Source organism: Trichechus manatus, unplaced genomic scaffold (assembly GCF_000243295.1).
Source record: "Trichechus manatus latirostris isolate Lorelei unplaced genomic scaffold, TriManLat1.0 scaffold00755, whole genome shotgun sequence".
Lineage (NCBI taxonomy): Eukaryota > Metazoa > Chordata > Mammalia > Sirenia > Trichechidae > Trichechus > Trichechus manatus.
Window position 1 is genome coordinate 1 of NW_004444691.1, and position 14,730 is coordinate 14,730.

The 14,730-nt window shown below is 40.4% G+C and overlaps 1 pseudogene; it reads right to left on the minus strand.

Moving 5' to 3' along the window:
- Window positions 1–4,458: 4,458 nt before the first annotated feature.
- On the minus strand, window positions 4,459–5,130 carry LOC101351043 (immunoglobulin kappa variable 4-1-like; annotated as a pseudogene).
- Between the last annotated feature and the right edge of the window lie 9,600 nt (window positions 5,131–14,730).

Genomic DNA, 14,730 nt, shown 5'->3' on the forward strand with positions numbered 1-14,730 from the left:
TTATACCAGGTATGCAGGGATGGTTCAACATTAGAAAAACAATCAATGTAATCCATCACATAAATAAAACAAAAGACAAGAACCACATGATCTTACCAATCAAAGCAGAAAAGGCATTCGACAAAGTCCAACACCCATTCATGATAAAAACTCTCAATAGAATAGGAATAGAAGGGAAATTCCTCAATATAATTAAGGGCATTTACACAAAACCAACAGCCAACATCATCCTAAGTGGAGAGACTTTGAAAGCATTCCCTTTGAGAACAGGAACCAGTCAAGGATGCCCCGTATCACCACTCTTATTCAGCATTGTGCTGGAGGTCCTAGCCAGAGCAATTAGCCTAGAAAAAGAAATAAAGGGCATTCAAATAGGTAGAGAAGAAGTATCTCTATTTGCAGATGATATGATCTTCTACACAGAAAACCCCAAGGAATCCACAATAAAACTACTGGAACCAATAGATTTCAGCAAAGTTTTGGGATACAAGTTAAACATACAAAAATCAGTGAGATTCCTTTACACCAACAAAGAGAACGTTGAAGAGGAAATCACCAAATCAACACCATTTACAATAGCCCACAAGAAGATAAAATACTTAGGAATAAATCTAACCAGAGATGTAAAAGATCTATACAGAGAAAACTACAAGGTACTACTGCAAGAAACTAGAAGGGACTTGAATAAGTGGAAAAATATACCTTGCTCATGGATAGGTAGACTCAACATAGTGAAAATGTCAATTTTACCCAAAGCAATCTACAGCTACAATGCAATCTCAATCCAAATTCCACCATTATTTTTTAATGAGATGGAGAAACGAATCACCAACTTCATACAGAAAGGGAAGAGGCCCTGAATAAATAAAGCATTGCTCAAGAAGAAGAACAAAGTGGGAGGCCTTACACTACCTGATTTTAGGACGTATTATACTGCCAAGGTAGTGAAAACAGCCTGGTACTGGTACAACAACAGAAACATAGACCAATGGAATAGAGTTGAGAATCCGGTTATAAGCTCATCCACCTATGAGCAGCTAATTTTTGACAAAGTCCCCAAGTCCATTCATTGGGGGAAAAATAGTCTCTTTAACAGATGGTGCTTGCATAACTGGATATCTATATACAAAAAAACTGAAGCAAGACCCATACCTCACACTACGTACAAAAACTAACTCAAAATGGATCAAAGACTTAAATGTAAAATCTAAAACGATAAAGATCATGGAAGAAAGAATAGAGACAATGCTAGGAGCCCTAATACATGGCATAAACACAATACAAACCATAAGTAACAATTCACAAGCACCAGAAGAGAGACTAGATAAATGGGAGCTGCTAAAAATCAAACACTTACGCTCATCAAAAGACTTCACCAAAAGAGTAAAAAGACAACCTACAGATAGGGAAAAAATTTTTGGCTATGACAAATCTGATCAGCGTCTAACCTCTAATATCTACAAGATACTGCAAAACTTCAACAGCAAAAAGACAAATAACCCAATTAAAAAATGGACAAAGGATATGAACAGGCACTTCACGAAAGAAGATATTCAGGCGGCCAACAGACACATAAGGAAATGCTCACGATCATTAGCCATTAGAGAAATGCAGATCAAAACTACAATGAGATATCATCTCCCCCCAGCAAGGCTAGCATTAATCCAAAAAACACAAAATAATAAATGCTGGAGAGGTTGTGGAGAGACTGGAACACTTATACACTGTTGGTGGGAATGTAAAATGGTACAAACACTTTGGAAAACGATTTGGCACTTCCTTAAAAATCTTAGAAATAGAAGTACCATAAGATCCAGTTATCCCACTCCTTGGATATATCCTGAAGAAACAAGAGCCATCACATGAATAGATATATGCACACCCATGTTCATTGCAGCAGTGTTCACAATAGCAAAAGATGGAAACAACCTAGATGCCCATCAACGGACGAATGAATAAAGAAATTATGGTATATACACACAATGGAATATTATGCAATGATAAAGAACAACGAAGAAGCTGTGAAACATCGTATAACATGGTGGAAGCTGGAACTTATTATGCTGAGTGAATTTAGTCAGTCACAGAAGGACAAATACTGTATAAGACCACTATCATAAGAACTCAAGAAAAGGTTTAATCACGAAGAAAACATTCTTTGATGGTTACGGGGGTGGGGAGGGAGGGTGACGGTTATTCGCTAAGTAGATAGTAGATAAGAATCATCTTAGGTGAAAGAAAGGACGGCACACACTACAGGGGAAGTCAGCACAACTGGACTAAACCAAAGCTAAGAAGTTTCCTGAATACAATCAAACACTCTGAGGGACAGAGTAGCAGGGATGGGGGGTCTGGGGACCATGCTTTCAGGGGACATCTATGTCAATTGGCATAACAAAGCTTATTAAAAAAATGTTCTGCATCCTACTTTGGTGAATGGCGTCTGGGGTCTTAAAAGCTTGCAAGCGGCCATCTAAGATGCATCAACTGGTCCCAACCACTTGGAGTAAAGGAAACGAAGAACACCAAAGACACAAGGAAAGTATTAGCCCAAGAGACAGAATGGGCCACATAAACCAGAGACTTCATCCGCCTGAGACCAGAAGAACTAGATGGTGCCCGGCTACCACCAATGAATGTCCTGACAGCGAACACAACAGAGGGTCCCTGATGGAGCAGTAGAAAGATGGAGTGCAGAACTCAAATTCTAGTAAGAAGGCCAGACTTAATGGTTTGACTGAGACTGGAGGCATCCCGGAAAGCATGGTGCCTGGACTCTATCAGCCCAGAACTAAAACAATTTCCCAGGCCAACTCTTCAGACAGGGATTGGACTGGACTGTGGGACATAAAGTGATACTCGTGAAGAGTGTGCCTCTTAGTCAAGTAGATACAAGAAACCAAAGGGGCAGCTTCTGTCCAGAGGTGAGATGGGAAGGCAGAGAGAGTTAGGAGCGGGTTGAATGGTCATGGGGAATCAGGGGTAGAAAGGAGGAGTGTGCTGTGGCAGAATGGGGTGAGCAATTAGTGTCTCATAACAATGTATGTAAAAGAAAATTTGTATGGGAGACTAAGTTGAAATGTAAACTTCATTTAATTACAACAAAAAAAAGAAAAAAAAAAAGACTTTTGCTATGATATGATGGGGTGAATATGTTTTCCATTTTTCAAGGATGTGATTTTTGGGGGTCCAAAGGGTGGAATGTCATGGATTTAATTATGTCCCTCCAAAAATGTGTGTACCAATTTGGCTGGGCCATGATTCCTGGTATTGTGTGATTTTTCTATTTGTTGTAAAACCTGCCTCTATGATGTTAATAAGGAAGGATGTGTGGCAGTTGTGTTGTTAAGGCAGGACTCAATCTACAAGATTGGATTTTGTCCTGAGGAAATCTCTTGAGATAGAAAAGAGAGAAGTGATCAGAGAGACAGAGGGATCTCATAACACCAAGAAAGCAGTGCCAGAAGAAGAGCACGTCCTTTGGACCTGAGGTCCCTGTGCAGAGAAGCTCCTAGTCTGTAGGAACACTGATGAGAAGAAGGCCAACAGAGAGAGAAAGCCTTCCCTAGAGCTGATGTCCTGAATTTGGACTTTTAGCCTACTTTACTGTGAGGAAATAAACTTCTTTTTGTTAAAGCCATCCGCTTGTGGTATTTCTGTTATAGCAGCACCGGAAGACTAAGACAAGTGTATATTGAATTTGTTGTTAGCTGCCATCTAGTTGGCCTCCAACTCAGGGTTACACCAAGTAAAATGGGATTGAACCATCATGGAAAAAAAAAAAAGATTCAAATTATATATGACTTAAGAACCATGATTTCCTTCCGTCACCAAATTGGGCCACATGCCCAAGGGATGAATTTAAAGAAGTTGGAAAGAGAAAAGGTCCTAGAGAAAGTTGTCAGGACAATAAAAAGAGGTAGAGCAGGAAAACACCATCAGTAACATTGACTGGAAAGTTTTGGCTGGAAAACAGGTTCTAGGAAAAATGGAAGGAAAAAGCAAGAGAAGAATATTGCCATCTATGGGGAAGTTTTGGAGCGTGAAGATTCAAAAGTTTAATATTAGGAAGGCTCAGATTTTTTTTTGGGGGGGGGTGGGAAATTGCAGAGCAAGGAAAAAGACCGGAAGAGCAAGAAATTAAAATGACATAAGAAGACACTTGGAAGAGAGAATTGATGCATCAGGGCATAAAATCACTGGATTCTTCTCCAGAGAAGAGCTAGAACCTTACTGGCTCAGTCACGGGATCTATCCACGTGCAACATGCGGGTCCCTGTGATATGGCAACTCCTAACAAAGTTTGTGAGATTTTTACAACGGTTTTCTTCTATAATCTCCAACAAAAGGTGATACAGAAGAAGCCACATCCCTTCATTTTCTCCTGGTCCCTGCAAACACTCCAAGGAATTAGTGTGGCTATGTGGCCTCTGAGGCAGACAGAGGAAGCTTGCATGTTCAGGGCTGAGCAGAAAGGAAGCGGCTGGATAGTAAAGACTTAATCGCCTGTAGCCTTATTGGGAAGGTTTGTGTCCAAGGCTGAAACACTGTGAGCGGAGTGCTATAATGTTGTTGACAGTAGTAATCTGCCACATCTTCAGCCTGGAGGCTGCTGATGGTGAGAGTGAAGTCTGTCCCAGACCCACTGCCACTGAACTCGGACAGCAGATACCCGGGTGGATGCGAAAAAGATGAGCAGTTCAGGAGCCTGTCCTGGTTTCTGCTGGTACCAGGTTAAGTAGTTCTTCAGGATGGAGATGGATAAAGGACTCTGGCTGGACTTGCAGCTGATGGTGATTGTTTCTCCTGGAGACACAGCCTGGGAGGCTGGATACTGGCTCATCATGATGTCCCCACAAACACCTGAAATCACAAACGAACAGTTACCATTACCTAAATACACTTTATCACAGACACATTAAAATATCCTATTTTAAATGTGCTTTTTAGTAGTATACATGTGAAAACATAACTGAGTCTATTTTGGAAATAGCCATTATTTCCTACTACATATTAAAACCATTTTTCAGATCTACAAAGACACTACTCTAGAAGGATCAAGGCACTTTTAAGTTTCTCACCAAAAACCCAGAGCAACAGGGACATGGGGACCAGAGTCTGTGGCACCATCTTGCTGCCCTTGCCTGCCTGATGTAGCTCAGCTCACATTGCAACGGTATCGTTTATCTGAGCAGCCAGTTGGGGTATGGAGGGGCTTATGCAAATAATCAATGAACACGGAAGCAAACTGCATGGGCAACAGGTTGTGAAAGTAACTAATGTAAATCAAGAATGAAAAATATCAACACAGAACGTGAAATTCAATGATTAGAAAAGACAGAAGTCAACTTACAAGCTATAATATCAACTTAGAAGCTCTAAAGCTACAAATGGCTAAATGATCTAATTAAGAACATCTATTTTAAATAAAAAATACTATTAAACGGGTTCAGGTTCTGTAAATGATGGGTTAGACTCCTGAGATCAATAACCATGGTGAAATTTTTAAAAACAATGCTGGTAAAATACAACAAAAGAAAAAAGATGAGAGAAAGAGAAGAAAATGAGGAACTTCTGGCTCAATTTTTGATAAAAGTTTATGGCCAAAAAACATCCGAGCTCTAAAGCTACTTTTGTCCTGAAGGACACTCTAAAGACACTGTAAACACTTGAGACTGGATTCCAGGGCTCTGCAAGGGCCAGAGAAATGGAAGACAGTCCCAGAGGTTGTCCAAGTGGGAAATCCTCAGGGACCCTATATTGAGCTAGGGTCCAAGGGAGCACTAATTTCAAAGCAAGTGTGAACCAAAGAGAAACTGGAACCTATCATTCTCTTCCTAGGAACTGATAAGAGGTGCATTGTGGAAATGGACAGGAAAAGACAAACAAGATTTTCTCGGGACTTTTTGGCTGCAATCAGTCCTTGAGAGGATTTTTTACTCCAAGTATGCATGGCCTAGGTGGTCTGGAACTCTCCAATCTTAAAATTGTTTTAAGGTAGCACGACGGTAGGGTCCACAAATGGAAGCCTCTCTAGAAGATGGCATACACATCCTAAGTCCTCAGGAAACCTCACAAGTGATTTTTGAAGGGCCAATATCAACACGAAGTCATAGATTCTTGACATCCAAGAAAATGAGAAAACTAGGATATGAATATGAATGTGATGCAACAGAAATAACAGAGAACAAAAGGAGTTCTGCTCACACTTCAGATTTGGGCATTATGTGAGTTTGTTTAAAAAAAAGACAAACAACATATGTGCAAGGTATAAGACACTAAAAAGAATGATGCTGCAGATTTGAAAAAGAATCAAACAATTTCTAGAAATTAGAGACAGAACAACCAAAATTTTAAATCTCAGTGGAAAATTCACTTTCACTTCCAGGCAAGATACAGTGATAATAACAACGTTTTCCCATGTGAAACAACCAAAATATATGTATATGCACATATATATGTATACATGTACAAAACCCATTGCCTTCGAGTCAATTCTGAATCATATCAACCCTATAGGACAGAGTAGAACTGTCCCATAGAGTTTCCAACCAGTGCCTGGTGGATTCATACTACCAACCGTTTGGTTAGCAGCCGTAGTCCTTAGCCACGACACCACCAAGGTTTCCTGTATACACACACACACGCACACACCCCGATGGTTTTCAAGACCCTGGCCATCAGGCAGTGAAGGACAGTGATAACTGGAGACAGAAATCAAACAAAATGAACACTGTGATGGCACTAGCCAGCTGCCCTGAGAGAGTTTTCAGGTTGCACCACAGGGAGGAGGAACACAGGTGGAGCCCAGCAGAGTCTCTAAGTTGAGGGGACAGAGCTGAGAGTCCAGAAAAACTGAAGTGGTTAAAGTTTTCAGGACAAAGTACCAAAGAGGACTACAGATATATGTGGATAGTGCCTCTGGAATTTATAATATATGTAAAAGCGCAATGCATGGCAACAATAGCATAAAGCCAGGGAAGGAAAAAATGGATTATAGCATTGTAAGTTTCTAATACTACACGTGAAGTGATATATCACTTGAAGGTAGACTATGACAAGTTAAAATGGTATATTACAAACTTCAAAGCAACCTCTAAGATAACAAAACAAAAAATTGTAGCTAATAAGCCAACAAAAGAAATAGAAAGGAATCATAACAAATACTCAATGTATAAGAAGGCAAAAAAAAAAAGCAAAAGGGAACAGAGAATAGATGGAACAAATAGAAAACAAATAGCAAAATACAAATAGACTAAAATTTAAAAGATTAACCTTTCTAACACTAGTCAAAAAAAACACTGGAGTGACTATTTTACTATCAGATCAAGTAGATTTCAGAAAACAATATTACCAGGGATAAAGAAGGGGATTTTGTAATGAACAAGAGATCAATTAATCAAGAGGTCATAATAATAATAAACATTTATACGAATACATTCACTATCTTGATTGTGGTAATAATTTCAGGAATATATACATGTCAAATGTCAAACTGTATGCTTTACAGATACACAATTTATTGTATGTTAATTTTACTCCAATAAAGCTATTGTTTTTTAAATCACTCTTTATAACGCAAAAAATTTAAAAAAAAACAGAAAGAGAAAAGAACCATCTTCTTTAGCTATGTATATAAACAAGCACTTTTACCTCCTTATGGGCAATTCAAGGACTATAGAATGTTTTAGCTTTGTAGATCTTCCCACTGAGTTACATGTTATTGTCATAAAGTTTCCGGAGCCCTGGTGGCACAGTGGTTAAGTGGTCAGCTGTTAACCAAACGTTTGGCAGCCCTATGTATATCTTATACCCTGAAAAACATTATTTTATTTCATACAATTGATAGACATCCATATTTATTCCCATATTTTACTTCATTTCTTACTACAACTCTGCCTTTGCTATCTATCACTGTGTAACAAGTTATCCCCAAATCCTGCAACTTAAAACAACAACAAACATTTATTTTCACACACTGTTTCTGTGAGTCAGGAATTTGGGAATGGCTTAGCTCAAGATTTCTCATGAGGTTGCTATCAAGACGTCCTTCAGAGCTGCAGTCGTCTGAAGGCTGAACTGGAAGCTTCCAAAGTGACCCACTCATATGTTGGCATGTTGAAGTTGGGCATTGGCAATGGATCTCAGATTCTCACCATGTGAACCAGTCCATAGGGTTGTTTGAGTGTTCTCACGACATGGCATTTACCTTCTCTTAAATTATCCGAGGGAAAGTAGGCAGAAATCACATTGTCTTTAATGACCTAGCCTCAGAAGTCACACACTATCATTTCCTCAATATGGTATTGGTTATACAGATCAGTCCTGTTCAATGTGGACGTTGTTGTTGACCAGTGTCATCCAGTTGACTCCAACTCAGAGAGACTTTATGGATGACAGAATGAAACATTGCATAGTCCTGTTCCATCTTCATGATTGTTGGTATCATGGATTGAATTGTGTCCCCCCAAAAATGTGTGTACAATTTGGCTAGACCATGATTCCCAGTGTTATGTTTTGGCCTCCATTTTGTGTTTGTAATTTTACATTAAAGAGGATTAGGGTGGGATTGTAACACCACCCTAACCCAGGTCTCATCCCTGATCCAATGTAAAGGGAGTTTCCCTGGGATGTGGCCTGAACCACCTTTTATCTCTTACAAGAGATAAAAGGAAAGGGAAGCAAGTGGAGAATGGGGGACCTCATACCACCAAGAAACACCAGAAGCAGAGTGCATCCTTTGGACCCGAGTTTCCTGCACAGAGAAGCTCCTAGTCCAGGGGAAGACTGATGACAATGAGGACCTTCCTCCAGAGCCAAAAGAGAAGCAAAAGTCTTCCCCTGGAGCTGACACCCTGATTTTGGACTTCCAGCCTACTGGACTGTGACAGAATAAACTTTCTCTTTGTTAAAGCCATCCACTCATGGTATTTCTATTGTAGCAGCACTAGATGACTAAGACAGAATTTGGTACCTAGGGTGTGGGGTGCTGCTCTAACAGATATCTAAAATGTGGAAGCAGTTTTGAAACTGTGAATGGATAGAGGAGAGGCAGTTGCAGAGGACCAGCAACAGCAGAGAACCTGCAGTGGCAAAAACCCAACAACATCAGAACTAGGAGACCAGCACAAAATGGCGCTGGAGCCAACCCACGGAGCCAGAGAGCTCAGTGCCTGTGCGCAGGAGGCTTCCTGGCGGAGTGTGCCTCTGGACACTTACTGGTGGAGCTACAGAGCTTTGGAACACTTGCCCCATCAGGGCAGACATGGGCATTGAGGCCCAAGGGCTGAGAGGCCACAGGAAAGAGAAGCAGAAGCTGAGGAGACAAGAAACACAAGAAGCCAAGCTGCCTCAGTCTCAAAAGGTATGGCCATGACCTCAGGGGTTTCAAAGGGTGAAGCCATGGCCTCTGGTGCTTCTAAGGGTGGAGTCACCACTCAGATGGGCGGGGAGAAATGTGCGCCTAAAGCCAAGGGAGCATAGTTACTGTCCCAGTGGGCCTGGAAGGTGGAGCTGAAGTCCAGGGCCAAGGGGCTTCCACTCAGGATCTGGAGACTGTGGCCAATACTCAGCGTTTGGAGGGCCAGGCCATTGTGTAAATTGTCTCAGAGAACAGAGGTTTATTTTCAAAGCCTTGAGGGCTAATGTAATGTGTTCTGCTGACTTGCTTGCTGCCTGTTATCCCTTCTTTCCCTCCAGTTTCTCCCTTTTGTAATGGAAATGTCTAGCTTGTGTCTGTTCTGCCATTGTACCTTTGGAAGCAGATAGCTTGTATTCTAGATTTCACAGATGAAGAAGAATTTTCAGATTTTTGACTTGGGGTTAAGACTTTTGCTATGATATGATGAGATGAATATGTTTTGCATGTTGCAAGGATATGATTTTTGGGGGGCCAAAGGGTGGTATGTCATGGATTGAATTGTGTCCCCCCAAAAATATGTGTATCAATTTGGCTAGGCCATAATTCCCAGTGTTGTGTGGTAGCCCTCCATTTTGTGATTGTAATTTTACATTAAAGAAGATTAGGGTGGGATTGTAACACCACCCTAACCCAGGTCACATCACTGATCCAATGTAAAGGGAGTTTCCCTGGGGTGTGGCCTGAACCACCTTTTATCTCTTGTAAGAGATAAAAGGAAAGGGAAGCAGGTGGAGATTGGAGACCTCATACTACCAAGAAACACCAGGAGCAGAGTGCACCCTTTGGACCCGAGGTTCCTGCACAGAGAAGCTCCTAGTCCAGGGGAAGACTGATGACAATGAGGACCTTCCTCCAGAGCCAACAGAAAAGAAAAAGCCTTCCCCTGGAGCTGACGCCCTGATTTTAGACTTCCAGCCTACTAGACTGTGACAGAATAAACTTTCTCCTTGTTAAAGCCATCCACTTGTGGTATTCCTGTCAGAGTAGCACTAGATGACTAAGACAGTTAGTATGTTTGAGTCCATTGTTGCGGCAATTGTGTCAATCTGTTTCATTGACGGTTTCCCTCGTTTTCGCTAACCCTCTACTTTACCAACTCACAATGTCCTTTTCTAGCAAATGGTCTTTCCTGATAACGTGTTCAAAGTAAGCAAGACGAAGTCTCACCATTCTCGCTTCTAAAGAGCATTCTGGTTTTATTTCTTCTAAGACTTATTAATTCATTCTTCTGGCAGTCCATAGTACGTTCAATATTCTTCTCCAACATCACAATTCAAATGTGTCAATTCTTCTTCTGTCTTTCATTGTCCAGCTTTCCCATGCATATGGGATGATTGAAAAGACTATGGCTTGGGACAGGTGTACCTTCGTCACCAATGTGACATCTTTGCTTTTTAGAACTTTAAAGAGGTCTTTGGAGGCAGGTTTGCCCAATGCAATACAACGTTTGGTTTCTTGACTGCTGTTTCCATGGATGTTGATTGTTGATCCAAGTAAATGAAATCTTTGACAACTTCAATTCCTCTCCAGTTATCATGATGTTGTTTATCGGTCCAATTGTGAGGATTTCCTTTTTTTTCACATTCAGGAGTAATCCATACTGAAGGCTGGCATCTTTGAACTTCATCAGTAAGTGCTTTGAGTCTTCTTTATTTTCTGTAAGCAAGGTGGTGTCATCTGCATATTGCAGGTTGTTAATGAGTCTTCCTCCAATCCCGATGCCACATTCTTCTTCCCACACTCCAACTTTTCAGTTTAATTGTTCAGCATATAGATTGAATAAGAAAAGTGGAAGATACAACCCTGTTGCACACTTTTTTCAATTTGGAGCCATGCAATATTACCAGGGATAAAGAAGGGGCATTTTGGGTCAAGGTGTTCTGTTTGATCCATGTACATGCCTACATGAGAAAAAATAAGTGCTCTGGAATTCCCATTCTTCGTAATGTTACCCATAATTTGTTATGCTCCACAAGGTCAAATGCCTTCGAGTAGTCAATAAAACACCAGGAAACATCTTTCTGGTATTCTCTGCCTTCATCCAAGATCCAGCTGACAACAGCAACGATATCCCTCCTTCCATGTCCTCTTCTGAACCTGGCTTTAACTTCTGGTAGTTCCCTGTCGACATATGGCTGCAGTCATTTTTGAATTACTTTCAGCAATATTTTTCTAGAATGTGATATTAATAATATTATTCATTAGTTTTCATATTACCTTTGATCATCTTTCTGCAAAGTGGGTACAAATATGGATCTTTTCCAGGTGGTTGGCTAGGTAGTGGTGTTCCACATTGCATGTCTTTCAACATGCAATTAAGCTAGAAATCAATGACAAAGCATAATTTAAAATATCCATGTTGTATAAACTAATAAACACACTTCTATGTTCCACTTCTGATCTGGCCAAGTAAAATCCAACCAGACGGAACATCCCACAGATAAAAAATTTGGACAGAATTCCAAAAACAACTACTAAAAGGCACTAGATCATGAACAAAACCAGATAGATTCTGGAGAACAATCTACAGTTGGGTAAAGAGAAGTTTAATATAAACCATTATTAAACTATGATTAAAAAATGTAACTATAAGTTATTAGAGAATTTTGCATGACACCATAGGCTGAAGAAAAGTACTGAAGACTGGCATTCAGACATAGTTTGAGAACATACAGTTGCAGCCTACTGAATGGTGAGAAGTTCTCTGGTTGCACACTCCAGAACTGGTCAGTGGTTGCTGAGCAAGAAGGAAGTCATCCTCCAGGGCACAGATAAGAACAGAAGAACAACAGCCATGGGCTGGATATGCAGACATTCAGGGAGAGTGTCCTTGTTCAGTGGGCTGTGACATGGTAATCACTAGGCAGAGCCAAGACTGCAAAGACTGCAAAGTCCTCAAGGGACCATGCGATCTGGGTGCATGGCTGGGACAGAGAACTACCCATACCACTGAGCGAACATGCATTCAAGAAAGTCCCTTCCTCCTGCAATGACCCTCCAACACATTCTAATGAGAAAGCTTAACATAACACTCATTGTGAAGCAGAAATGCTTAAAAAATTCAGCCCATTATCACAGAGCATGTATTGAAGCGTGAATTCAGAGCTGAGAGGCAATAATTGATAACTTCCACAAAATTTGATAGGAATTTGACCAAAGAGAAAATGAAAATGGCATAAAAATATAGGAAAAGATATTCAACCTCATTAGTTTTCAGGGAAATTTAATGAAGTACTTCCACAGAGACTATGTACTTGTAAAAATTAGAAAGTCTCACAATTATAACTATAGATTTATTGCATAGCAAAATGGCTCAAGTGGTTGTAGAGGCTAGAAAGTTCTAAATCCATGGGTCAGGCTGGAGGGTCCTGCCGACTCAGGTAGTTGCAGGGGCTGGCAAATCCAAGATGCGGACTGTGGAGGCCGACGAATCCCAAGACTGGCAGGCAAGCTGCTAGTTCAAGTCCCAAGAACCAGAGGTCAGATAAACAGGAGCCAGCTGCAGGATCCAGAGTGAACAAAAGCTCAGGAGCCTTGCCAGAAAGTCCACCTATGTTGCATGCAGGCCATGCCCCCAAGGAAATCCCCTTTCAACTGATTGGCTACTCACAGCAGATCCCATCATAGAGGTGATCACATCATATCAAATCTCATCAAGGTGATGATTACATCATTATATGACTGTCAAACTACATCTTAATTGCCAAACCACTGAGAATCATGGCCGAGCCAAGTTGATAAACAACCTTAATGATCACACACTTCAAATTCATTATCTCTGAAATATAACCCACCATCTTCCGTGTTGCCCATATCCCAATCCTACAAAGCTCCACCCTAGAGAAGAAGCCACCACACAACCAATTGTGTAAACCAGAATCATTGGAGTCATCTTTGACACTATCATTTACCTCAACCTTAATAGCCTCTTCATTGACAAGCCCTGACAATTTACAACCTATATATTTCCCAATCTATCCACTTCTTTTCATCTCTTCATCTAAGCCACAAGCTGGATTCCTGAAACAGTTTCCTAACTGGTCTTGCCTCTCTCCAAAGTGTACACCACTGAAACCAGAGTGATATTTTTATTTTTTTTATTTTTGGCATTAACAAAGAGAAATTTATTTCCTCACAGTAAAGTAGGCTAAAGGTCCAAATTAAGGGAAGGCGTAAGCTCCAGGGGAAGACTTTCTCTCTCTGTCTGCTCTGGAGGAAGGTCATTAATCTTCCACTGGTCAAGGAGTTTCTCAGGCACAGGGACCCTCGGTCCAAAAGACACACTCTGCTCCTGGTGCTGCTTTCTTGGTGGTATGAGGTTCCCTCAGAGTGATCTTTTTAAAAAGCAAATTTGATCATGCCATCAATGTCTATATCCCTTCCACTTATACTTCTGAGAGCAAGTCTCACGTCTTTAATTGGTTACCACCATTACTATAACATTAATACCCAAAAGAGTACCTGACATGTAATACATTTTCAATTAGTGTTTTTTAATAAACGCATGAATCAAAAGATAAATAAATGGAAGTATGAATTCTATCGAGTTCACTTACTTATACAACATAACCATAAACAATATGCTAATAAGGTTTTTTTTACAACTCCATGAATTATTCTAAATTTCATTAGAGGTGTAAAGAGGATAGCAAAAATTTAAATATTCTGGGGGAAAAACTTTGATGGTCAGGGCTTTTGGTTGCCAAAAACAGAAACCAACTAGGTTTAATCTAAGCAGAAAATGAAATAATATTGTGTGACTTATAGATCTGATGGCGAGTCTAGAGAACATGGAGTAGAAAATGAACTGGGAGCCAAATTGCATAAATGCAGTCCAGAAAAATCACAGGAAGAGAGTTTTTAGATCCTACTGCAACCAACTAAGATGTTTCAACAAACGTATGCAGTGCTGGAAGAGCTCACTCACCTATAGCAATAAATTTGGAAGACAGCTACCTGGCGAACCGACTGGAAGAGATCCATATTTATGCCTATTTCAAAGAAAGATGATCCAACTGAATGCGGAAATTATCGAACAGTATCACTACTATCACATGCAAACAAAATTTTGCTGAAGATCATTCAAAAGCAGCTGCAGCAGTATATCAACAGGGAACTGCCAGAAATTCAAACCAGATTCAGAAGAGGACTTGGAATCAGTGATATCATCGCTGATGTCATGGATCCTGGCTGAAAGCAGAGAATACCAAACAGAAGTCTACTTGTGTTTTATTGACTATGCAAAGGCCTTCGACTGTGTGGATCATAACAAATTATGGATAACATTTCAAAAAATGGGAATTCCAGAG